This window comes from Ahaetulla prasina, chromosome 3, assembly GCF_028640845.1.
Source record: "Ahaetulla prasina isolate Xishuangbanna chromosome 3, ASM2864084v1, whole genome shotgun sequence".
Classification (NCBI taxonomy): Eukaryota; Metazoa; Chordata; class Lepidosauria; order Squamata; family Colubridae; genus Ahaetulla; species Ahaetulla prasina.
This window is the reverse complement of record NC_080541.1, coordinates 70553044-70579445: the sequence shown is the minus strand read 5'-3', so window position 1 is coordinate 70579445 and position 26402 is coordinate 70553044. Positions and strand designations below refer to the sequence as shown.

The 26402-nt window shown below is 37.9% G+C and overlaps 1 protein-coding gene across 4 annotated transcripts in view; it reads left to right on the top strand.

Moving 5' to 3' along the window:
- Positions 1 to 224: 224 nt before the first annotated feature.
- The window catches only part of ZNF516 (zinc finger protein 516), a 132562-nt gene continuing 106384 nt past the window's right edge, over positions 225 to 26402 (top strand). Inside the window, exons 1-2 of one of the 4 annotated variants that reach the window (XM_058174923.1) lie at positions 274 to 348; positions 5751 to 6037. The gene's annotated coding sequence lies outside the window, so the exon portion shown is untranslated. Of the gene's footprint in view, positions 349 to 5404; positions 6038 to 26402 lie in introns of those variants that run through there. The other 3 variants (XM_058174924.1, XM_058174926.1, XM_058174925.1) reach the window with 3 other exon arrangements.

Below are 26402 nucleotides of genomic sequence, written 5' to 3'. Positions count from 1 at the left end.
AATATAGAACAGACCATTCTACCGGCTGGGGGAAGTCATGCACCTATACATTGAAGAGGGAGGGCAAAAAGAAAAAGAAGGCTATTTCTCCGACCTCGCCGCAGTTCAGGTCCTCAAAACGGTCCCCCCACGGGCCGAAGTCGGGTTGAAAGTTTGAGGCTGGCGGACCCCTTCTTCGGGGCTCGGCAGCCGGGGGTGTAGAGACGCCCCCTCCTTGCTCGTCCGAGTGGAGCTGGCGCAGTGAATCATGTGCAGTTCTTTCCTTATTGCATTCAGCGCGTGGTTTCACCTTCAGGTTGTTGTTTGTCTGTCCTTCTCCAAATCACATCACCTTTAAACCGAGATAAGGTAAAAAACGGGCGTTGGGAAGACATTTCCAAAGACCCGCTTTGCGGGATACCTTCTGGGAGGCGCTGCTGCAAAAGAGATCAAAGGGATCCGGGAAGGCGGCAGGGTGGGTGGGTAGAGGGGGGGGGGGGAACGAGAGATCGGGAGAGAGAGGGATAGAGAGAGAGAGAGAGAGAGAGAGAGAGAGAGAAATGAGAAATCCCCTTAATAACGCCCGTGGGGAAAAACAAACAAACTTGGCGGTTCCAATGAATAATATAGTTCATCTCAATTGGGAACCTGGGGGGGGGGGACTTTTTGCAGAAGCGATGGGCCGGGTGTTATTAGGAATTAAAAGCTGGCGATCAAAATAAATAAATAAAATAAACACAGAATAAAAGAGGATGGGGAGGGGAGGGAGGCAGCTGGGCTCGGTCTTGTCCCGATCTCTGAACGATGGGAAGCTTTCAGCTTTGTACACTTTGTGAAAGGCGCGGGCGGGGTGGGGGTGGGGGTGGGGGTGGGGGTGGGAGAGAGAAGGAGGTGCCGTCAAGTCAAATGCTCTCCACCGAGAAGGGCCGGGAAAGCGAGCTCCCTGCTCGTCCTTTTTAACATTAAACACCCCCCCCCAGTCCAAGGTAGGTGGACTACTTTTTTTTTTTTTTTTGCAAGCCTTTGGAGGCTGGGAAGAAGCGGCCGCTTGTCTCCTAAAGAGGCTGGATTGCGGACCGGTAGCGGGCGAGCCTCCTCCCCCTCCTCCTCCTCCTCTTCTCTCGCCTGGACACTTTTTTTTTTTTTTTTTTGCTGTTGGTTGGTTGGTTTTGTTTTGTTTATCGAACCGCCAGCTGGAGTGAAGGGCATAGTTTGCCTTGGAAAGTTGAGGGGTGTTTCAAAAAATAAATAAAATGGTTTTACTGTATTCTGCTTCTGGAGATTTAAAAAAAACAAACAAACAAACATCAAACAGCCACCTTGAAGAGTGAGATCTACGGATGAGTCCTGCCCTGCTCGGAGGGGGGGGATTGAATGTATATACGGGAGGGAGAGAAAGAGAGAAAAAAAAAGGAGGGAGGGAGGGTAGGAGGGAAGATTGCCTAGTGGGAAAAGAAAGAAGAGACAGAAAAAAAGGAGGGAGGGAGGATTGCCTAGTGGGAGGGAAAAAGAGAGAGAGAGAGAGAGAGAGAAGAGGGAGGGTGGATTGCCTTGTGGGGAAAAAGAGAGAGAGAGAAAAAAAGAGGGAGGGGGGAAATTGCCTAGTGGGGGGTGGGGAAAGAGAGAGTAATAATGCAGACATGTTGTCCCTCCTTTTCCTCCGCCCCCTCCCATCCCCACCCAGAATTAGCATAAGAGTTGCAACCGTCATTTGAATTAAAAAAAAAAAACTCTTTCGAGAAAGTTGCGGAAACTTTGCCGGGCTCGGGTCGAGTTAGTCGTAAGAGCTCCGGGGGGGGGGCGACGTGGGGAGGTGGGGGGAGAGAGAGTTGTGGCTTTGCAAGGCGCCTGGGTGCAGAAGGTGACAACAGCGGGATGTCCCGTCTCTAGTAGGTAGTTGGGTGAATCCCCGCTGCCGACGGATCTCTATTGCTCTCGCCCGATCTCTCCCCCCCCCCCACTCCTCCCCGCTTTCCCGCTGCCAGGATTTGGGTTTGGAAACGTCGTGATCCTCGCAGCAGCGCCCGGGGAGGGTTGCGTGTTGCGTTGTGAGTCCATATCCCCATCTATTCCGTTGGGCAGATCGATGGTTTCCCCAAAAGCCTTCTGGACCGGAGAGGTAGCCGCTACCGTCGTTCTGTGGTGGCCTCTGGGAGATTTGTGCTCGGTGTTTTATTTAACCTAGATGCGCTCGCTGCTCCCTGCCTCTCTCTAGATCCACATTGGCGATCTTAGGCTGGGTTTATATTTGTGTGTGTGTATTTCAGAAAAGGGAAAGGGCGGGGGGGGGGGTTCCTAACCTGTGGAATTTGAAATGCAAATCATCGCCTGTGGGAGTTGAGACAGAACAAATCAGCATTTATAAAGTAGGGAAAAGATTTAATGTCATTGAAGGCGTTGGACGAATTCTCTCCCCTATTTGGGGAAAGAGAAGTAGGGAATCCTGACGTCAATTCCCCCTGTGTTTTGTGTGTGTGTGGTGTGATATTGTTGTTAATGTCTGAAACGCGGGTATATGAAGTGCTTACAGGAAAACAGATTACAAGATTAACATCTGTTAACATGATCGTTTATCTCCTGCCAAAAATAGGTCAGTCCACTCCTTTCTTAAGGAAGTACAATGACTGGCACATGATTAAATAATGAAATTAGACTAATGAGTCCATAAATTAAATGGAGGGGAAGGTAGGGGCTTTATAATCCAACTGGGCTACTCTTTAAAAAAATACTGAATTTGAAGAGTGCAATATAAAGTTAAAGCTTTCAACAGAGCAGTAAAGCCTCCTCTCTATGCCACCAGTCTTTCCTCCTCCTCCCCCCCCACCTCCTACTGAAACTGTATGAATATTTTCCATCTCTGGTGCTATTGGTTAAGGAGATCAACTCCTACCATGAACATGGATTTTTCTTTCCTAAACTTTTTTTTTTAAGTGAGGGGAAAGGGGATAATTAAGTGGCAAAAAAGAATGGGAAACGATGCAAAGTACCCGTGTTTTGCTTAGTCCTGCCCTCTAGCAAAGACTGGCAGCCTCGCCCTCCAATCATCAGCTCTCACCTCTTACTGTGTTTGCATTGCAACTCCAACATTTCAGGCTGGAAGAGCTCTTCCCTTGTATTTTCTACGTGCTTCTTCTGCCTTTGTTGGGCTAGGCGCCAGAATCTAGAAAGGTAAATGATACCTTTGCCCACCCGCACCACCCATCTGCTGTCAACCAAAATTCAGTCCTGAAACCAGAACTCTGATCGTGAATAGAATTGTCATAAGGTGGTGGTTTCAAGTATCAAGCTGAGATCTGCGGAAGGCGAGGAAGTATAGAATGAATAGAATGATCTATCGGTGTGTTTGAACAATGTGGCAGACTTGCTTATCTTGGGGGGGCGGAAGGAGTGGAGAGTGTCCAAAAAATACACCCCTTGTGACTTCAAGAATGTGATTATTTATATCCATTTAAGAGTCATTGCTATAAAAGGACTTTTTAATGTGTGGCAGGATCACACTGAATCTATAACACAATAGGGGGTTGAGTTCTTCATGGTTTTCAAAGGAAACTACTGTGTAACAATCCCCCCCTCCTTCTATAGCCCACTGGATAATGCAGCATCCTGTTGATTCTTTTTTTTTTCACTGATTAGATTTTTAAACGATCACAAACATAACTTTAGACAAAAAAAAAATACTTAAAAGTTCATTTCAGAAAATGTCAGACCTAACTGTCCTGGCACAAAAGAACGACTAGTGGCCAGCATATTCCATGAATGCTATGAATAATGATCATTTCTTTACCACACAATAAGCACATTCAGTAACTAAAGAGCTGGAAAGCGCTCTGCCTGTCATGGATCTGGCCCTGTTCTTTTACTTAAGAAATTCCTCCCTTTGTCATTCCACCCGTTTCCCCCAATATCAATATTATAACAAGTTTCTGGCTTTAGATCATGAACATATTGTCTGTTTGTATGTACTGTATAGAGGGATTGGGGCAAAAGAGATTGCAATATTTTTAAGGTGAAATGCTTAATTTCTTGCTGTCTTTTTATCTTCTACATTGGGATAAAGGGGTGGGATGGACAATTCAAGAACTAAATGCAACCTTTTGTGTTGAAGCCAACTGCCCACTTCACTGTGGAGATGATCAGAACTATTTCTTGTTAGAGAGAAATCTGAGCATGTTCAAAGAGAGTCCTTTATGCTCTGGCCATGTGCCACATACTTTAATTCATAGCTGATGCACTAAATGAGTTAACTAGCAAAGAGTTTTTCATTAACTCACTTGGCAGCCATATATTTAACTTTTAAGAGGACAGAATACCTCAGTAGGAACATTTAGCTATTCAGTTACATAGTTTTGGAATTAGATTTGTTTTTAAGCTATTTCCTCATACGCCTTTACTTTAATTTCAGGCAAATGTGTGTGCAGTGGGTGAGGCAATGTACCAGTAGTATTGTTCAGCTTTTTGTATATGCAAGCAATAATTTAATAGAAGACTTGTTCCTTGAACTTCTGGGTTGCTAGTCCCCTTTGTTTACTAGCACATTTACGATTACATATTATGGAATTAGTAAAAGTATTTTAGAAAAAGTAACATCGACCTTAGGGTAAAAGCCTTCATGTTTTGTTGCCTTCATGTTTGACAGTATAGCTTGCTTTGTGTGTTTATTTGTAAATCAGTTGTGGTTGTGCTTTTGAAAGGAAATCTGCTGAAATTTGGTGGTACAGACTTCTGAGTATATATTGAGTCAGTTTGCATAAATTGATTCCTTTTGTGATGCAAAAGGAAACTTGTCTTGATTGTCCATGCATCTGAAAAAAATCTCTCTTTTGTTTTTGCTCAAAAGTGAGCAAAGGAGTTAGAAGAGTTCAAAGATCCATTCACAGCATGTTTAACTTGAAATAATTCCCTCTTGCCTTTCTTCCCGAAGTTACATGCATTGAATTGGCAGCTGAAACTATAGTCAATTCTCTGGACTACTCAGATAGAATAGAACAGAATTCTTTATTGGCCAACTGTGATTGGTCACACAAGGAATTTGTCTCTGGTGCATAAGCTCACAGTGTACACATAAACAGCAAGTAATAGGTCATAATAAAGTAATAGATATAAGCTCTATTGAGTTGGAGGGATCTTACTTCCAGATAACTGCATTTTTCTCTAGTACATTGGATCAAAGTCCTAAATATCATTCCTCTACATCCTTACCTGGGAATAAATCTAACTTTAAGCACAACAGATCTTATTCAGGATAGATAATTGTATGAAATTGCATTGCCCCTTATTATTATTTCAAACAATTACAAGGTGGTCAAAGTCCAAATGCTCTTTGGAGTGAGCAGTGGCAAACAACTGTTGCCTTTTGCTTTGCTGGTATTGCAATTGGAAAACCTACGCATGTCTGGAGTGATACTCTGCGGGGTGGGGGTGTATCGGTTGCGGTCTTATGTTTGTGTCAGTTTGTATTTTATGCCAAGAAGACCATGAGTGTGTTCTGGAAAAAGCCCAAAGAAATCAGGCTAATCAGGCAGAAGATGGTTACGGAAGAGCTATTTTGAGCTGGGTTTATAGCTGTAAGGGCTGCCCGTACCTGTGAAGGAAGGAAGGAAGGCTGCCCCCTGTTTTTGTCTCCCCCCCCCACAACCTTTCCAACCGCTTGTTGCTGTGTGTGTGTTAGTCGACAAAAGGGAGGAGGCAGCAGTGAGGCAAAGAGAGGAGGAGTCACCCTGGCCAGGCGTCCCTTCTACTCAGTTGTTTTCTTCCCTTTTTCATCTCGCCAGACGTCACACAGCCGTGTAACTGTAATACAAGAAGTGAAAGAGGCTGAGAGAACAGGCTCAACTTCTAACCCTGAACAAAGGCAAAAAGGATTTGTCAAGGCGCTACCTCTCTCCCTCTTTCCCCCGCCTCCCCCCCTCCCAAAAAGAAGTGGAGGTGGAGAAAAGCTACCGCCTGGGATAATCAGACCAGGCTCACTTTCTGTGGGAGGAGAAGCCAGCTCTCGAGGTTACGGGTCTGTCCTGTTGGATTATGTGGAGCTCTGCCTGGAGAAGTCCTGACTCTGAAGGTAATTGCTTTTCTGTGTTCAACTTTGGTTTGGTTATTGTTGAAGGCAAGACAGAAAAGGGAGCGTTGTAAGGGGTGATGGCATTCCAGGATCTAGGGGAAGGAGAAATATGTGTCATATGTTTGTGTGTATGTGTATCTGTAAATCTCCATGCGAATTATGGGATGTCTCATCATTCCAGGGCAACTGGAAGGCTTTCCTTCTGTTGTGGGAAAGAGCATTTTGAAAAAAAGAAGACCATCTCAGATCTTCAGGAAATATAACTTTAGTAGAAATCCAGATGTGTTTCTTGGGTGTGAGATTCAGGCAGCCCAGCCCTAGCTTAACAAAAGAGGCAGGGATGCAACCTGAATTCCAGTTCTCATTTCATTTCTTGTTTTTAGTTTAAGGCGGGCGGGGGCAGTTCTGTATTTCGATACCACTTTGAATAGGAGAAAAATCACTAATGACCTGCTGTCCCTTAGAAATTTTGGTGAATTGGGGTTTTTTGCACCCTATTTGCCAGGATTGTATGGCTTTTAAGAATTTAAAAGTTGAAATATGGCTTTAAATATTCAAGCAGAGTAAACAAGAACTACACTGAAAGCTGCAACAGATAAAGGTAATATAAACCAGGATAAATACCATTCTGAAATATAAGTGTTTTATTAAATATGCAGGCATTATTTTTTTATTGTGTGTGCATTTAGGGGAGGAGGGGAAAAAGCCTGTTTAGCGAGGTTTACTTCCTTTTCTGTCAATAGAACATTTAATTGAATTATATCAAAATCAGAAGTGTCCTGTTGAAACTTGTATATATATAATTGAATGCTTTTCATCAGATTGCTGAGACAGGAGAGAAATGATATTTATGTTCGGCTTTACTAATAAATTAGAAAGCAGGGCTGCATGGGAACACTTGTTGTATAATTAGGATTACAGCCCAGTTACTCAAGAAGACATCTTTAGTTTTAAAAGAATAACTGCCATAGCCATCTTGAGTAAGCTGTGAGTAATAAAGTGTTCTTTGGTTTTGTTTGTTTTACTTTGAGTCATTAGATTGGGCATAACTTTATTTAGGCATAGACAACATGAAAGCTCCACCTAGTAAATCTGCTTATTCATTTGAAGGATTTTAATTGTTGAATTTGTTAGCTCAGTTTTCTCCTAACTGGCATCTCCACGTATGTTGGAGTTTGGCTGGGAATGCTTGGAAATGAAATCCAACTCATCTGGATTGATTATTCTGCACTGAAAGGATTTTTTTTTAAAAAAAATAGAATCTGAATATTTTGGGTTTATTTAAAATATAACTTCACAAGTTTAAATAAACCTTAAATGCAAATTAACAATAGAAGATTAAGGCTATTTAGAAACTTCTTGGGGATGCCCATGCCCATACACACAGACTGTTAAAAATATAAGAAGTCTGCTGAATCAAATCAAAACTCTAGTCTAACATCCCCTTTCCCATGGTGGCCAACCACATGATTCTATGTGTGCCCTATGAAAATTCTGAATAACTTGCATTATGTTTTGATATACTGCATTTGAATATGGAAATTCTCTAACCAGGGAAAGCCATGTATGTACATCAACGTCATTGCACTTGAACACTGTCCTATGCAGTGCCATCTTGAACTTCACATTATTAAAAATACTTTAATTTTTAAAATTAAAACAAATGATTGGGAACGCTTATGAAAACTTTGAACTTCTTCTGTCACTGATTTTTTCCAGAACGCTCTTGTGTGTCTTGAAGTACTTGGACAGCACAGATGGTCAGCCATTAGGCCTGCTTTTATATACAGCATATCTAACCACACAAAATAAAAATGTAAGGAAGAGAAGGGTGTACCTTATTATTTCTAAACCTTCTCTGAAGGAATTAAGTAATTGGAGCAGTGTTTTGGCAACTTTAAGATAAGTGGACTTCAACTCCCAGAATTCCCTAACCAGGCATATTAGCTGTGGAATTCTTGGAGCTGAAGTCCATGCATTTTAAAGTTGCCCAAATGGAGAAATACTGAATTGGGATGATCCAGAAGAAAAACTTTGCATGATTCAGGGAATAAAAAGAGGAAGCAGTGACATCAGATCTGGGCAGGTTTACAGTGGGAAAAGGGAGAGCCAATACCTAGAAGGGACAGTGGATGAGTGATCTTGAAGCAGAGAGAAAAAATATGTGACTAAATTGATAGAGTTTGCCAGGACTGTGGGATCTGAGAGTTTGTGAAGGTGATCTTGAATACGACAACTGTGGAACCAGGAGTAAGCAGAAGCAGAAGAAACTGGTAGTTTTCTCAGAATGAAGAAGCAAGGGCTGTCCTTTCTTCAATATTATTTTTATTTTTGTCGAGTGGTTTTTTTTTGCTCATTTCTGAAAATTTCATCACTGTAGATAGTATAATAACATGTCTAGGTAGGCCACATAAAGTCTTAGCGGCTCTTCCACTCGTAATTGTTAAAGCACTTTAAGGAAACAGGAAAAAAGTAAAAAAAACAAGGTCACTGAGAGGCTTATCAAGACAAGGAGGTTGATAGATTACCTGTCATTTTTATAGGTAGTGTGCCCCCCCAAAGCAGAAATTCCACAATTGTAGCCACATTTAAATAGATGCGAAACCCTACTTTTTGCACGTAAATATTTAGAATTGTGCCTGTTCAGTACCTATTCAGAGGAAATTCTTAAACTGATTTATTTAGCATTTCTGTTTGGAGAGTTTTACTGCAAAAAGAAAACCGACAAAAGCAAGAATTTCTTTGCATTAAAGTCCAGCCAATTTTAATATCTCAGAGGAGTAATCTTTTAGAGCGAGTTTTATGTATAGGTTTCTATAGGATTAAATTCAGTACTATTGATGAAGGGGACATTTTTGCCTGATAATGCTGATTGGGGAGTAGGAACCAGATGTTTTTTTTCAACTCTTACACTACTCTGGTGAGCCTCTGACTTGTTCTGCTCTATTGCAAGAAGTAGTGAAGGTTTCAGCATCTCTATCACCAGAAGTATGAGAAAACTATGTCCTGCAGATAATTCTGACATACAAGAAATTCCAGGAAGTTTTAGATCACCCTTATTTTAAGTATCATTAGCTTTACCCAATACATAAGCATTCTTGATTCATAAGCATTCTTGATTCCCTGCATATTTTTCCAAGTAGAACTTGTTTCCTATATTGAAATATTCTCTGCCAATTGCATACATGTTTATGTTTATAATAAAGCTGATACCCTGGAAAGAATTGTGGGATTTTTTGGGTCATATTTTTATTAAAAATGTTTGAACAATTATAAAAAGAGAAAAAAAAGAAAAGAAAATATATCAAGAAATGAATAAATGGGGAATTTACAAGCATCATACAATTACTGTAGGTTGAATAAAGTTCTTAGTATTCCTTGGTCTCTTGCTAAAGTTCGGAGAGGAAAAGGGAGGAGGGAAAGAATTTTAAGCTTGTGTCAATCACAAATGAAGACTATAAATGCACTCTTAACAACCTGCTACTGTTGGCCAGATCTAGGTTTCTAGGCAGTTGCTATAATGGGTGCCTTGATATTAAAACTGCTAAGTGGCTGCCTTTTCTCATTGTGTTAAGCTACAGGTTTTATAATCATTTCGGGATTGGTGGGCACATTTAAAATTTGGAAAACATTGTGAATGCTGTGCTGGAGTAACTTGTCCATTGATACAGTAGTTATCATAGGACATAGTTTTAAAAAGCTCATTTTCTGGAATTTTAAAAGTTACATAGCAGGATGCTTCTCTGGTTCTCCCTGTTTTGGAGGAGCATTTGACCACACAAACCAAATGTTTGGTTCACAAACATATTTTTGGAAATGAAGGTGATTCAGTAGTTCGTTGTTTTCTGTTAGAGTACACCGGCTTCCCATATCTTAATTTATTGTTGTTATTATTAGTAGTACATGTTTAGATAAGCAGAAAGCTTGGCAGATGTAAAATAAGATTTTCTATAAACACATTGGTCATATTAGATGATGCCATAACAGGGTTCCCACTGTATGCTTAGTTAAAACCAAACTGCATTGTGACAGGGCAGTCCGTAAACCCAGCCAGTGAATAATGCCTCATTAAAAAAAAACCCAAAAAAACAACAACAACTCAGCAGCATGATGTCCAGATGCCAGTAAAATTTTTGAAGGCTACTGATCAGTGCAACACAATTAAAACCACAGATCAAAAACAATTATGTAAAAATACTTCCTTTAGCCCTTTTGTGGTTCTGTTTTCATTGGCTAGATGAGAATGCCAATCCTTGGATGGACTTTTCAGTCAGTGGAATAGTGCAAGAAAATTCAGAACTCTTGTTCCTGAGGAGGAAAAATAGTTTTCACTACTTTTTCACTATTTCATTACCTCAGATATAAACACCTGCTAAAATAAATGATACTATATTCTAACTTTAGTTTGACTTTCGACTCTTCCATATATGTCTTCTTACACTACTTATGGAATCCAGGAATGGGTGTGAATCTTTGGGGCCTGTCCAAATGGTCATAGGAGTTTTGAATATACTTCTGGATGTCTTCCAACTGAATCAGTATCAGGAAACCTAGTGTGTGTTCATGCACATTGCTGTATGCAAAAACCCTCTTTTTTCTGATTTAGATTATCCAAATAGATTATTTCTCTGAATACCCAAATAAGATTATTTCTCTGAATATCCAAATAACGCAATGTTGCTTGCTTCTCCATGCATATAGTACTTGGTGTCCCATGGAAAACTGAAGAGTGAATAGCTCTTTTGTTGTTAACCGTTATGTTAACTGTGCCAGTTAATGGCACAAGCTTCTGTTGTGTTGGCATGTAATCCCATTTTCCTCAAAGTAGTAAGCCAGTTTGAGATCTGTTTGTTATTTTATTGACACTTGTCTTCTATTACCATCTAAGGACAATAGTGCCTGTCTATTTTAGTCCTCTAAGAATTGGTTCAAATATCATGACAACTGTTTTAATCATGGGAATAACTGTTCATCTGGATATTTGTGCAAGCATCATTACATGATCACAGTACATATATAAAAGTCTGGGCAGGGCAATAGAAACAATTGAGACATAAGAAGCTGCTGCCTTTGAAAAAATTGAAATAGGCAGAAAACACAGAAATGTATGGCATACCAGAGAACAAAGAACCCCTTAGAAAATATTTTGTTTTATAATGGTTGGTAAACTACTTCTTAAAAATACTCTTAACATTAGTTTATGCTTCAGAGTTCTCTTAGAGGCAAAGTTTAATGATAGCAACATTATCAGTGATAGTTCACTCCTGCATTATGAGTGGGTTTCTAAGTAAGCAAATACTTGGAGTATTTAATATAGAAAAGTACTTTCAAATGTTGCAAAATATCAAATATCTTAGAATATTTAGAGCAGGAATGTAATTTAGAAATGTACAAAGTACCAACATTGTTTCTAATAATTCCTGTTCCATATGCTTCATCAGGTGAAATAATTTAGTGAATACTTGGACATTAAATATGTAATTAAGAAATATATATGGAAAATATTTTGCAGGTTTGTGTCAGTTTATTGTACAGAATAGTTTGTCCTGACCTGAACGGATTTCGTACTTTGATTTCCATTCCTAGTTTGGAGATAAAATGTAGTTTCTCATATTCGTATTTGGTGCTGTTCAAATACCAAGGTAAAATATTTTTTTTCAGACCAAGAAACTCCAGCCCATTACATCCCAAAGCTTGGTAAGATAGAATGATATTAAAATCAGATGAATGGAACTAAATACAAAGGCAACATGAACTTGAGTTATGCCAGCCATGGTTTGAATTTTATTATCAGATAATTGTTACTTGGCCTTAGTTGTGATCTGGAAGTGGTCTCTAATTTCACACTTAATATAAATCATAATTCTAACTGTAGTTTTAGAGTAGCCACAATCAATAACTGATGACTGTGAGCTGGCTTGAATACAGCTGGTTTAGATAAATATACCACATTTGTATATTTTGTCTGAATTCAGTTGTTTTGTCAACTTTATATTCTCAAGCTGTAATGTAATTTTATACTTGATGGATTTTTGTATTACCAATATAGAACTGGATAAAGTCTTTGGGGAAAAGTGAGATAATAATCAAGTGTGCTTCTTCATATTGTCTTTATTAAATTCAGTATTAACAATCATATGAAGTCCTCCAGTATTTATTCACAAATACAGAAAAATGCTGCTAAAATGGTTAAGCCCTGTTCTCTAAGCCTTGTGACATCTCTTATCATTTTGAGCCTCTAGGAAAGTAACAAAGACAGTTGGAGACAAAAATTTAAATTACAGCACAGGAATTATACTCTGCTTTTTACAGGGAAGTGAATATAAGTGCATTATGTCTCCAGAATTCTTAATACATCTAGAAATATTATAAATAGCCCCTCCCTAAAAGAACCCCACTTCCCAAAAAAGGCCTCAAACCCTATCCTCCTTCCCTTTAAAGTTATTGTTTTACTATTATGTCCCTGTGGTCTTTGGCCCCTGAAAATTATTTTTTAGAATTAGTATGTATACATGCTATTTCTGTCTTATATGATATGCTTAATGAACCTTATCCACTGAAATAGCTTTTTTCTTATTTGATGTTTATATGTCTCTCTTACTGAATATTTGAAAACTTTGTGAAGATTTCTGTAGGAAAGAGAATGGATGTTGAGCAGTATTAGCCTTAATTCCAAGACTAGACGTCAAAATAACACCTGGAACATTCTTGCCCAAACCTGTGCCTTTAAATTTGTGAATTCTTCCTCTACTTGAAAACATTTTCTGCTTCTACCAGAGAGACTGCAGTATTTTATCAAAAGAAAAGCATCTAATGCTAGTATTCTTCTTTGGTAGCATCAAAATGCTTGACAACATTCAATCTTCAAATGGCAAGTATGTTTCTGTTGTTTCTGTGTTTGTGCACTTTAATTTAAGCGAGACTGTGAAAAGCATTCGTTTGTTGCATTCATTACAGGAGCTATTAATCACTACTGTAATGTATTGTTTGTCATTGTGAGCTGAGAACTTCTCAAATTCTGAACATTACTCAGTATTTTTTTTCCTTTGGATGTGTGCTAAAATAAGAATTAAAATGGAGAGTTACAAATGCCTCTGAGGGAGCATTCATACCATTATTGCTTTTGTAAAGCTCTGAGGTTACCTCCATGCTGTGGCCTGCTATTTAGAGTTGATTTAGAGATGGATTGCTAGAGTGTCTACCAAGGTGTATATACCACTATTTTTAATTCTTTGTGAGTACATCTGGTATAATTATCCAAGATGTAAGAAATGGATTCACATATAGCCTGTCTTTCATCTGACATTTGTGCCCTGCAATGTCAGTAAGGTTGGATATATTTGGATGAGATGGAACTAAACTTCTGCTAAGATCATTACTGGCATCTTTCTTCAGTGATAGCTGGAGGACTGCAATCTTCCATGTTAATAGAAAGAAAATGTTTGACTACATTTGGAAAATGAATGGCTGGACAGTAAAACCCAACCAAAAGGGCCATTTATTTGAGCCGACATCTTCAGTATAAATATTTGTACCTTGCAGCAACATTCCTTTTTCAAAGCAGACATCGCACATATTGTAAATGTTTATACATTTTCAGTGCTAGGTTAAAGCTGTTAGGATTCAAGTTGTAGCAAAATTCTGATTTCTGCTCCGATTTCTCATTCTGAGTTGCTCATCTTTGATTTCTTCGCTATTCCATTGGCACATCAGTTTTGCTTTACTGCAAATATTAGGCATGGACAGGACATACTACTTATAAAAAAGGGACTTTGGAGCTTGCTTCAAAATAAGAGTTCCAGCTGCAAACTTCTTTGTTTCTTATCCCTCTCTGCCATTTCCACTTATCTTTTATTCAAATTTTCCCCAAGGTTGGTACGCTCTAGGTTTCAATTCCTTGAGTTAATGGCTTAGTCAACTTGCAAACTATTAGTCTTGCATACTATTTTAACATCTCACCTATATTAATCCAGTCAGCGTCCTAGAAAACTGCTGGGAAATGTTAAAAAGATAATAAATATAAATAAGAATAAAACATATAAATAAGTGAAAGGTGATCAAGCTGGGGAAGGCTGTTCTACTCATTGCAGCTAGCCTAGTTTTTCAGGGAGAATATATATTTATATAGTCCATGGCTGTATTTTTGTTGCTGTGTAAGTGTTTAATTAGGTATTTGACATTTAGCAAGTATCTGCCTAATGGTTCACTGAACCTTACTTCCTCCTTCAGCCTTGGTAATCTTTGGGAGTTAAGATCTGAATAGAATACTTGTACAAATAATTCAGTTGTAAAGATATTTCAGTTGCTTTTGGTTATATGCCTTTCTTCGATCCATACTGCTGCATCAGCACTGACAAGTTTTTTTTTATATTATTATAGCTAGTTTATCCTTGCATTTTTAGATTACAGTTAGACTTGTTTATGCCAGGGATCAGAAGATACACATTCATGTGTTTTGAGATGTGCTCAGTGCAAGGACAAAGGAGGAAATGTGTGTAAAAGCTGCCAAATAACTTATTACCCAATAGGTTTGTACCAGTAATGTTTTGTTCTTTGCAATTTGTGGATTTATTGCTTCTTAGTTGTCAGATAATACAGAGAACATTATGTCTTGCAAGCAGGTTTAATCTTGCCTGTTTTATCCAATGGTGTTAACAGTGTAAAATTGGTTGCATCCAGATTAGACTTTTTGTTTTAATGTAAACATCCCCCCTTCCATCACGTATGATTCTCCTGTGTTTTCCACAACTTCAGTTTCCTCATCCCCTTTTTAATGCAGCAACTTCTTTATGGGTGTAAACTCATCTCAGTCTCTGTCTAATCGACAGGACTCATTGGAAGAATGAATAGGAGTTTATTAATTATTTATTTATTTGTATCCCGCCTTTATTATTTTTACAAATAATGCAGGCGGCAAATATATCTAACACAGCTTTCTCCTCCTATTTTCCCCACAATGATGATTCTGTGAGATGGTTTGGGCTGAGAGAGAGTGACTGACCCAAAGTCACCCAAATGGCTCCCCCCCCCACTCTGAAGCATCTGGAAGATTCACAGCTGTTTGTTTGATTTAAATGTTGATTTAAATGTTTGCAGCAGATATTATTTTAGCTTTGAAGTTTTAAAATATTATAAGAGGAGTCTATTAACATAGGAAGGGGAGGTAATGCATTATACTTTTCTTATACTCTTATCCCCTAACATAACTCTTTCCATTGTGTGTTTTTTTGTGTTAATATGCATTTGTAGTTTTATAAATTCAGGGGCTTTATTTGTTTTATTTGTAATATAAGAATTGTGGAACATGCAGGCACCCTCTAGATGAAAATATGTCCCATTCAAGATAGAAGGGAACCTTTTGAGGTTTTATTAGAATAATAATAATATAATTAAGAATAATATAAGAACCTTAGAATTCTTGATGAACGTATCTTTTCTTTTATGTATGCTGAGAGCATATGCACCAAGACAAATTCCTTGTGCGTCCAATCACACTTGGCCAATAAAAAATTCTATTCTATTCTATTCTATTCTATTCTATTCTATTCTATTCTATTCTATTCTATTCTATTCTATTCTATTCTATTCTATTCTACTGCACTCAGCTAAAGGTGAAATGCAAGAACATGGGAGGTCATGAGAGAAAGCCCCCATCTTACTGGCAAATCTTTGCCTATCTTGCTTGAAGAAGTAATTCTATACCTCTTCCTTTCTTCCTTATGCTGATCTTCTTTGGGTTACAATTAGATGAATAATGTGGTTGCAAATTAGTGTGTAATAAATTCTCTACTGTATAAAAAGTTATAAGATGTTTTATTATGAGTTGCATTAATTGGATTTAAAAGAAAATATTGGCCAAACCTATTCATTTGCATTGGTATCAATAAGATAATGCTTTGTCAGTCCACTCTACATTTATGTTGATAAATCTGTTGGCTCATGAAAATTAAAACAGGTTTTGTTAATTTCAAGTGAATAATTTAAAACTTAAAGCCCTGCATGGGAATGGAATTTAACATTGAGCACAGCTTTCTCATTAGTGATGTGAAACCTTCAGTTAACAAAACCAGAAACATTTTCTTGTCTTCATTTTGCATTCTAAGCAGCTTATGAAGCCACAGTTTTGGGGTCACTGTGGAACTCAGTAGGATTTCTAAATAGTTACTGGATGACATTTTTCACAATCCTTTATGTTGTCTGCTTAAGTAAAATGGTATAATTTTATCCTTTGGATTTTAAAGTTAGTTAGAACAATTTTCAATCTTGTGTTCCTAGTGCAGTGCTGACTATAGAGCAAATGTAGTTGTAATACTTAGCTATTTTTAGCAGTCAGGCTTGTTAGTATTGTTGAAAACAAAGGCAAATATTTAGCCAGTCATGGGAATATCTAGAAACAGGAAACTTGGAACTGCTAAAATGATGTGGTCATTTTGTCTCATAATTTGGCTTAGTTTTTTATTGTAATTAATGTTTCATGCTATATTTGTTTTAATATAGCAGTATCTCCAAAAAAGAGGATACCATTTAGTATCAGATAGATCTGAACAGTGGAAATTTTAAAGAAAATGTTGGATAACCATCTGTCTGAGATGGTGTAGGGTTTCCTGCCTGGTCAGGGGGTTTATTTTTATTTTTTTTATTTTATTAAATTTTTATACCGCCCTTCTCCCGAAGGACTCAGGGCGGTGTACAGCCAAAGATAAAACACGAAATATATACAATTAAAACATTTAAAACCTAGCAAATTACAAAAAGGCTGATAATTAAAAATTTAGTTTTAAAATTTTAGAAATATTAATAAAACCCCGAATTAAAATTTAACACTATTATGCCAGTCCCGCTTGAATAAATAGGTGTGTTTTTAGCTCACGACGGAAGGTCCGAAGATCAGGCACTTGACGTAAGCCAGGGGGAAGTTCGTTCCAGAGCATTGATGCCCCCATAGAGAAGGCCCTACTCCTAGGGGCCGCCAGCCGACACTGTTTGGCGGACGGCACCCTGAGGAGACTCTCTCTGTGAGAGCGTACAGTGAGAGGTTGGACTAGAAGGCCTCCAAGGTCCCTTCCAACTCTGTTGTTATGTTATATCTCTTTGGAAAAACAAAGTATTTCTTAACATAGTTTTATTAGGTTGAAAGGGGGCAAAATCATATTGATTTCAGTAAGGGTACAGGACTAATTTTAGCTTTCAATTCATGGTATCTCTGCTAAAGAATAAGAGGATTGTAAGAAAACAGAAGTAATTATTTATGTAAGGCTGAACTGATGTTTATATCAATAACTATAATTGATATTATTAGCAATTAGTTCCTTTTTTGGTTCAATACTTCTGTCAGAGTGATATTTTTGGTGCCTGGTTTTCTTGCATTGTCTTCTATGAGCTATAGTTCCATTTTCTGCAGAAAATATTTTGTCAGCTTGCCTGATGCTGCCCATTGCTGATGACCTTCTATACATGCTATCTTCCCTGACCTGTGCTCTTAAAATACTATCTGTGCATCTCTTATTATGCATTTTAGCTAACCCCTGATATTCTAGAGATGTTTGTAAAGCTTGGTTTCAGCAGAGACAAGTGTAACTGTTGGACTTTGGCAATTTTCCACTAACCAGCCAAGCATACAGCATTCTTTTCACTTATAGAAAGTGTACTATGGACATTCTGTTAATGTTCATTCCTCAAGCAGTTGGAATGTTTGGGAACATTTTGTGATACTGAACTCAGAGTCAGATTCAGAAGCCTATGTGCTGCAAGTAGAGTATAATATACATTGCTACTATTTCCACTGTGGAAATTCTTTTTGTCAGATTGCAATTCTTGATATAGCTGTCCTATAATTATACTTTTCCTTGGTTCATCTAGAAATATAATACATACAAACCATGCCTGTGATATTATTAGTATTTTGGATGTATTGAGATAAAGGCTTATGGAAAAGAAATGCTGCTATAGTTCTTTGTTCCTTTTGATTTCCAGGCATTTTATGAATTCAGAGTTTATTCTTGTGCAAGACTTGTTTAACTACACCTAGATCAAAGGGGCATTAGAAAACACCCCGCAACCATACTTATTCTCACATTTAACTCTTTCTTCCTTGAAAAGGGTGATGGAGGATTTTAAAGGGTTTATCCTGTAGTATTCTATATGGTGAAATCATACTTACTTCTATTGTGTTAATACATCTAGGTTGAAATTGGCAAATAGATTAATTAGAGTTTCCAAATGTTCTTTCTCGATGTTCTAATAATAGTGTGATTGCATTTCAAGTTGTGTAATAGATTGGTAACTACAGTCATGATCTGGATTGAATGAGTAAGCATCTTTTAATTTGTTTTACCCAAAATACATGGTTTTTGTAAACTATTTAAAAGCCTTAGCAGCTTTCTTCTATGAATTACTGGTATGCCATGGAAAATGTGAGAAGACTAGTATTAAGTGAGTGTTCTTATTTATTAATACATTAATATATTTGGGAGACAAGAGAATAATGGTTCAAAAGCATATTTTTATTCAGAGTGTTAATACCTTACTGTATTAAAAGGCTATTCTTGGCTAACAATAAAAAAATAAGAAAATGCAAAAACAGTTTTACTTTTAAAAACATATAATTGAAATAATACACCAAATAAACAAGCAGCGGCAGAAAGAACTATCTGTAACTAAAGAAACAAAAAATAAAAACACATCCAATTAAAATAGCAATAGCACTTAGACTGATAATACCGCTTCATAGTCCTCTCTAAACAGTTTACAGAGTCAGCATATTGCCGCCAACAATCTGGGTCCTCATTTTACCAACTTTGGAAGGATGGAAGGTCGAGTCAACCTGGAGCCAGTGAGACTTGAACTACTGAATTGCTCGCAGTTGGCACAATTGGCCTGCATTCTAACCACTGCATCACCATGGCTCTTGAGTTGAAAATGATTCAACTCAAAGCAAGAATATGTGGCGAATACTCTGAAGGAGGAAATATCTTCTGGTCTAAAAAGGGGTTTGCAGCCTGATGCCTTTCAAATAATTTGCACTACAATTACTATACTCCTTTGCTATCTTAAGATAGTGTCACATGGGACTTGAAAAATCCAACAATCAGGATGGTATCAAATGGTCTGTATTCAATTTAAAATATTGTTCATATTTTAGGGAATCAGAACGATCATTTCTAGTTTGTTTATCTACTTGCAGAACAGGGAGGAGCAAAGAAAGAGTAAATGGCTGCAAGCCCAACTAGGTTATGAATACATGGTAGGCAAGAAACCTTCATTTATTGTGCAGTACAGCCACAACTGTCACTAAATGTATATATATACACACATATAATATATATGTGTGTGTATATATGTATGTATATAAATGGTGGTTTCTCTACTTTCAGAAGGATCTTTACACCTTTCTACATTGCAGTTACTTGACTTCTGTATGAACTACCTATGACCACAATTGAGCCCAAAATTTCTATTACTAAGTGTGATGTTTGCTAAGTGACTTTTGCTCCATTTTATGACCTTGCTTGCCACAGTTGTTAAATGAATCCATGCACGTGTTAAGTGAGTTAGATGAATCTGGCTTTCCCATTTGACTTTGCTTGTCAGAAGGTTGAAAAAGGTAATCACATGACCCCAGACACTGCAACCATAAGAAATACGAGTCAATTGCCAAGTGTCTGGATTTTGATAATGTCAGGGATGTCATACTCGATCCCATCTAGTCAGGGTGGGCATGGTCTGGTTATCGTGGCCGACTGGGTGGGCATGACCGGACCTGGGGCGGCAGGGGCTGGTCCCTTGCTGTGGCCGGGATGGCCTGTGGACCAACTCCACGGCCTATTGCAGACCAGTTCTGGCCTGCAGGCCGCGTGTTTGACACCCCTGGATAACGTGATGCGCAATGGTTTTAAGTATGACTTATGAATGGTCATAAATCACTTCTTTATTGCCGTTGTACCTTCCAGCGGTCACTTAATGAATTGCTGTAAGTCACGGATTGCCTGTGTGTGGAAAGGAAATCTGTTTTGTAAATGCTGTTTAACTCCTGGTGGCTGATTTGTTCTAGTGCCAGACTTCCAGGAATTCCCTAGTATTTCTGGATTTAACTTGATCTAGGATGCTCACAGTTTCCCAGTTGAAACTATTGTTAAATCTTTCCATGTACAGTATTGTGAAATTAAGGAAATTTCACCGTATCTCATGACTGCTACTTGTTCATAGAAGCACTCTGCTAATGTTTTGTTGTATGTTAAGGATGACTCTTGATTTTTTTCTTTCTGGGCTACTGTATCTTTTGGTTTCCTTAAAATGATTTCGAGGGCTTTAGTTGGTTTATATGCTGTGGTAATGCCCTGTGATTGTAGTAGTCTGCTGGTTGTTTCCTAGATGTTTTTGGTTTTATGGCAGTGTTATGCTTTTCACGGTTTGTGTTATTTATGCTGAAGTGGATTAAGTGGTCAGGCACTTTTTGACCATTTTATGGTCAAAAAGAAGAAGTGGGATGCTGATTTTGTCAACTGGAAAGCTGACAGCCTGGGTTTGAGACCCGAGTGCTGCATGACGGGGTGAGTCCTATTACCTGCTCCAGCTTCTGCCCACCAGGCAGTTCAAAAGCATGCAAATGGGAGTAGATAGATAGCTACTACTTTGGTGAGAGGGTAATAGTGTTCCATGCACCTTGGCATATAGTCATACTGGCCACATGACAATGGAAATATCTATGGAAAGCGCTAGCTACCTTGGCTAAGAAACAGAGCTGAGCAGCGCCCCCTGTAGTTGGACATGACTGGACAGAGGAAACTTTTACTTTTTCTTTATTAGAAGATGTTTCCTTTTTCTGGTGTTCTGGGCTGCTGCAGTATGTTTGTGCTTGTTGAAATAATATTTGTACAAAGCTCCTCTTCTGTGTGGTGGGCTTTTTACTTTGGCAGTGGAGCACTTGGTTTAGTGGTGTGTAGTTTTTCTAGACTTCTTTCTAATTTCTGATTTGCGGCCATTTCTTCTGTTGATAAGGATACCCAGGAAAAGGTAGTATGTTGTTGTTTTCTTCTTCCTTTGTGAAACTTCTTCCTTTGAAGATGTTGATTATTTCATGTGTCTTCTCTAAAAAGGTAAAGGTTCCCCTCGCACATATGTGCTAGTCGTTGCCAACTCTAGGGGGCGGTGCTCATCTCCATTTCAAAGACAAAGAGCCAGCGCTGTCCGAAGATGTCTCCGTAGTCATGTGGCCGGCATGATTAAATGCCAAAGGTGCACGGAACGCTGTTACCTTCCCACCAAAGGTGGTCCCTATTTTTTCTACTTGCATTTTTTACATGCTTTCGAACTACTAGGTTGGCAGAAGCTGGGACAAGTAACAGGAGCTCACCCTGTTACGCGGCACTAGGGATTCGAACCGGTGAAATGCCAACCTTTTGATCGACAAGCTCAGAATATTAGCCACTGAGCCACCGTGTCCCACCGTGTCTTCTCTAGTTGTTCCTTTATTATGAAAAAAGTGTCATCCACATAATGGATCTGTATTTGGGCTGCATGGGTGGGAGTGCTATCATTTCTAGACATTGCATTGCGCTCACTATTATGAATCCTGAGAGTGTTGATCCCATGGGTATTAAACCAAAGTTTCAACTAGTAAACTGTGAGTTGTTTGATTTCAAGATGGTTGGAATATAAATTTAATAAATACATCCAGAAATTCTAGGGAATTTGCAGAAACCTGGCACTCACGCAAATCAAAAGGCATATAGAGATGAACATTTATATATCATTCAAAAGAGGCAATCAAAAAGCTAAAAAGGAAACAAAAAGATCAGACTGCCTCCCTGGCAGCGATCAACACCCAGGTAAGCAGGGATGAGCAGCAGAATTAACAGCAGACAATCAATCAAGCAGTATAACCTAATCAGTACCCTAATCAAAGAAACTACTAAGTCAGACAAACAATCATGCAATAAACACTCTAATCAAGTGACTGCTAAGGCAGAAAATAGCATCCCTGCCAACACTGACAGGACAAACTACTATATAAAAACAAAGAGCAAATCCCATTCCTTTCTAGCACTGAAAAAGTTGTCTAGTTTGGTAATGAAACATCTTCAAGCAAATAACCAGACTCAGAGAGCACCATGTTCTCCACATTAGGAGGAGTCTTCAGCTGATACAAGAAATTAGGGAAGAATTACAAAGGAGAATGTGAACAGTAGCCATTGAGGATCAAACCTAATATTGCCTCTGCCCTGCTCAGTTCCAAGAACCAACCATTTTACAGTATAGTCAGCTATGGAAGGATTTTTCAAACACCTAAGGGTTCTAATGATAATTTTGTAGAGTTCTAATTTTATATGGTTCTGTGAAAAACTATGAGGAGAAAAAATGTTCACTCAAAGATAGCCAGCAGCCTCCATAGAAATTTTCCTAAGGAAGTATTCCACCCATTAAACATTGATTTGCTTGGTTAAACATTAACCTCCCAAGTAATTGTGACATTGAAGTTTTTTAATTTTTAAAACCCCTGAAAACATCAATTTTGCATTTACATTAAACTTACGTTTACATTTATTTGTTATACTTGCAATAAGGGATAAATTTTCAGGGAAAATCCATTTTCGTGAATGGACGTCATTTAATATCGGCAAATACCTCCTTACTTAACTTTTATTGATAAATTGTTTAAGTAAACCACAACAAACACAAATTCCTTTCTGTTCCTATTTTCTGCCTCTATAATTTTACCTCTTGATCAAGGATTCTGGAATTTAAAAATAAAACAAAACAGGTTCTGGAGCCTGAAAAAACTTTGAAACCCCTTGAATTAGGATATCTTGAAGTTTTGGTTTCTTAGTTGTGGCACGAGGACAAATGTACTGAATCTTCTAGTATCACCACTTATGGTGAGAATATAAATGTTACAAGACTGATTAGAGTGACCATAATGCCATTATGTTTTGCATCCATACTAATGGAATTTGCAAACAGTATCTGACACATTCATATGCGACTACAAAAAAAAGAAACTTTTAAAAATGAGTGGACTCTAGTGACAAGAGAGACTGGAAGGAATGTGAAGAGAATGAAATCTCTTCAGAATACCCAAACAATGTATTTGTTACACAGTGCTGGAAAGACCCAGGAAGAGGCCAACATGACTCTGTAGTAGTGTCTAGAAAAACGACTGTACACAAATGGAATGCCTCTCCTGATGAGAACACAAAGGAGTGTGCACTTTTAACTGAAGTGTGAAATTGTTGACTTCCCAGCAAAAATAGATAAGTTGTCTCTAAGATCACATGCTAGAGATAGACGGGTAGTTAACTTGACCATCCCTCAAAAAAGAATGAGGGGGAACTCCTGAAAATGAATACCAACAGGCATATGAATGGAGATGACTCTGTCAGCAATTGTACACTGGGATTTCCAAAATAGTCTTTGCCCAAATCCCTACTCAAAGGCTTTCTGGGAAAGTTAATAGGAATAGGAATAGGAGTAGTAATAAGGTAAACAAAGCTGCATTTTTATGGATTGTTTACCTGTTCTAAATGATCTTAATTTAAAGGAGGCAGTGAATTGGCCAGTTTTTCAGATGAAACCAAATGATTCAGACTGATGAAGACCAAAACTAATTGTAATTAAGTCCCAGAAGTATGATATTAGATCATGTGAATGATGAACTAGGGACACAAAATACAGTTTAGTTTAAACAAATACAAAATGATGCACACCAAAGGGGGAAAAAAACCTCTTAACCTATACATACACTGTTAGAAACTCCGTTTTGGAAATATTAATAGTATGAAGTATAATTATAATGCTTAATAGTACTAAGTATATTTATAATTAATAGTATTGTAAGTAAGTATAATGAGTATTATTAAGAACACTATGTAAATAGTAACATCTCAGAATGGTTTTAAGCATTCCAAGTCCCATAATCTCCAGTAATTCAGCACATTTGGAAGCCACTAGGTGCATTGCTTTGGGCAAAGAAGAGACTGCTGAAAGCAGCTGAACTAACATTTTGAAGTGAAAACATCTTGAATAGATCTCAGCATGGAGAATTGATGATGAAATGGCGTCTGCTTTTTCTAAAAAAAATTTTTTACACTCTAAGATATTGAGTTTTGCAAATTATACATATACACAAGGAATGCAAAAAAGGGTGAAAATTATCTTCCTGGATTATATCAGATAGCCATCTAGTCTAGCATTCTGTGTCTCACATGGGACAATCAGGTCCTCCCAGGGAAATTAAGAAATGGCATAGTGGAAAAATGACCCATGTGGATTGCCTCCAACATTGCTTAATTATAAGTGTGATCAATGCATTTATCCACCATGATTTTTTTTTAAAAATAATGACAGATCTGGCATACATGTTTTGAAAACCAGAGCAAATTTGACTTCACATCCTCGCTTCTCTTCTTCCATCTACTGGAAGGCAAAATTGGAAATGCCCACTTCCATTTTGACACTAACTCTCCTCTCTCGATATGTGAAACAAGAATAGAAGTCAGGAAAATTGTGAGTTTGAGATTTGCTGTGGCTGTTTCATGAACTGCCCAGTCCTTGGTGTTGGATTTATGGCAAGAACAGCGAAGGCATGCTGTTCTAACAAAACAACATCACCTGCTTGCTCTATATGCCTGCAGCAGTGCTGTATTTTAAAAATAATCTCTACTGAATTTAAGTATTTTCATTTTGAAGACATTAGTTCCTAATTATTTTTATGCCATTGAGTCAGATGGTAATTAGATTTGCATATGCTGTTTAGACATTGTTATTGATTCCTTCTGCAAGTCCCATTGAGGAGAATTTCTGTGGGGGCTTATAGGAATTCAGCTGTATGGCCTTGCACTTGCCCCCCCTCCCCAAACATGTATGTACAGGAGTTTCAGCCATGGCTGATTAGCATCAATCCCTTGCTGACATCTTAATTAATGGTTATGCTAATGTATTTATGAGAAAAAGAGACATGCATATTTGCAGATTGCTAGGGAAAAATGAGGTAACTGGGAGGCTGGATTGAAACTAGATCTTGTTTCTAGATGAATTTTAATACCGTGAGTTAATGTCACTGTGTATAATGCATAATTTATATTGTCATTGAAAAGAATGTTAGGGAGGTGCCTTCAAACCAGGTTAAGAAAAGGCAGTTAATGTTATCAATTGCCTTCAGAAAAGGTTGAAATTGGTATTGATGAGAAAAATTAGCCAATTGCATAATAGTATATTTCATCTCTTTTTTAATGGGGATGTTTAGAAGAATTTGTAATATGAAGAGCACCCGAAATCCCAATAATTATCTTAACAGAAAGCTTGGATTTGGGATTATAGTGTTTATATTCCTCAGTAACAAAAAAACATTTTTACTAGCCATTAAAAAATACGTTTGATCATGAATGGCTTCATTAGTAACTTTTGGCTCTATACATACTCTCTCTCTCTCTCTCTCTCTCTCTCTCTCTCTCTCTCTTTTAAGGGGAATGGATTCACAGCAAAAATAAAATGATTGTGTTTAAAAACGATCAGTATTAGTTTCTGTAAATTATCACAATATACTCAATTTGACAAAAGTATTCTGTAATATTAACTTTGTTTTAATTTAATATTTAATATGTTTGATTTTAGCAGGTTACAGCTGCTGCTCCACATTGGTATTTTTCATGATTCAGAGGGTAGAAACTAATGCATAAAACCTTATTTGGACAAAATAATAAGGAAGGTAGTTTGGATTTTGCAAGTTATCATACACTGAATGATCCTAGACCAGGGGTGTCCAAACTTGGTCCCTTTAAGACTTTTGGACTTCAACTCCCAGAGTTCCTCAGCCAGCTTTGCTGGCTGAGGGACTCTGGGAGTTGAAGTCCAAAAGTCTTAAAGGGACCAAGTTTGGAGACCCCTGTCCTAGACGGTTCTTCACAATGTTCTCTTCTCAGCTAAATTATAAAAATATGTGTGTATATTATGAATATGTACAGATACATATGTGAGATTATTGAACATACCAGGTGAGTTCTTGGCAGATCTATCTAGTACTACTTACACCCATTTTGAAAGTTACGATGGCTTCACCCCTGTCATTGATTACATTTTGTGCACTTGACAATCAGCTCATCCTTATGGCCGTTTGCAATGTCCCATTTGCACAATCCTGTTACATGACTCTGATTTACAACATTTTTGCTGATTTACAACATTTACTTCCAGGTTCGGTAAAAAAAACCGCCCACTGGGGAAAACACATTTGCTTTATGACAGATTTGCTTTAACGACCACAGCACATTTTTTTGGAAAATCGGGTCTGGTCACACCGTATCTCAACTTACCACCGCAATGATTTTACAGCCATAATTCCAGGCTTCATTATGGTCTTAATTTGAGCACT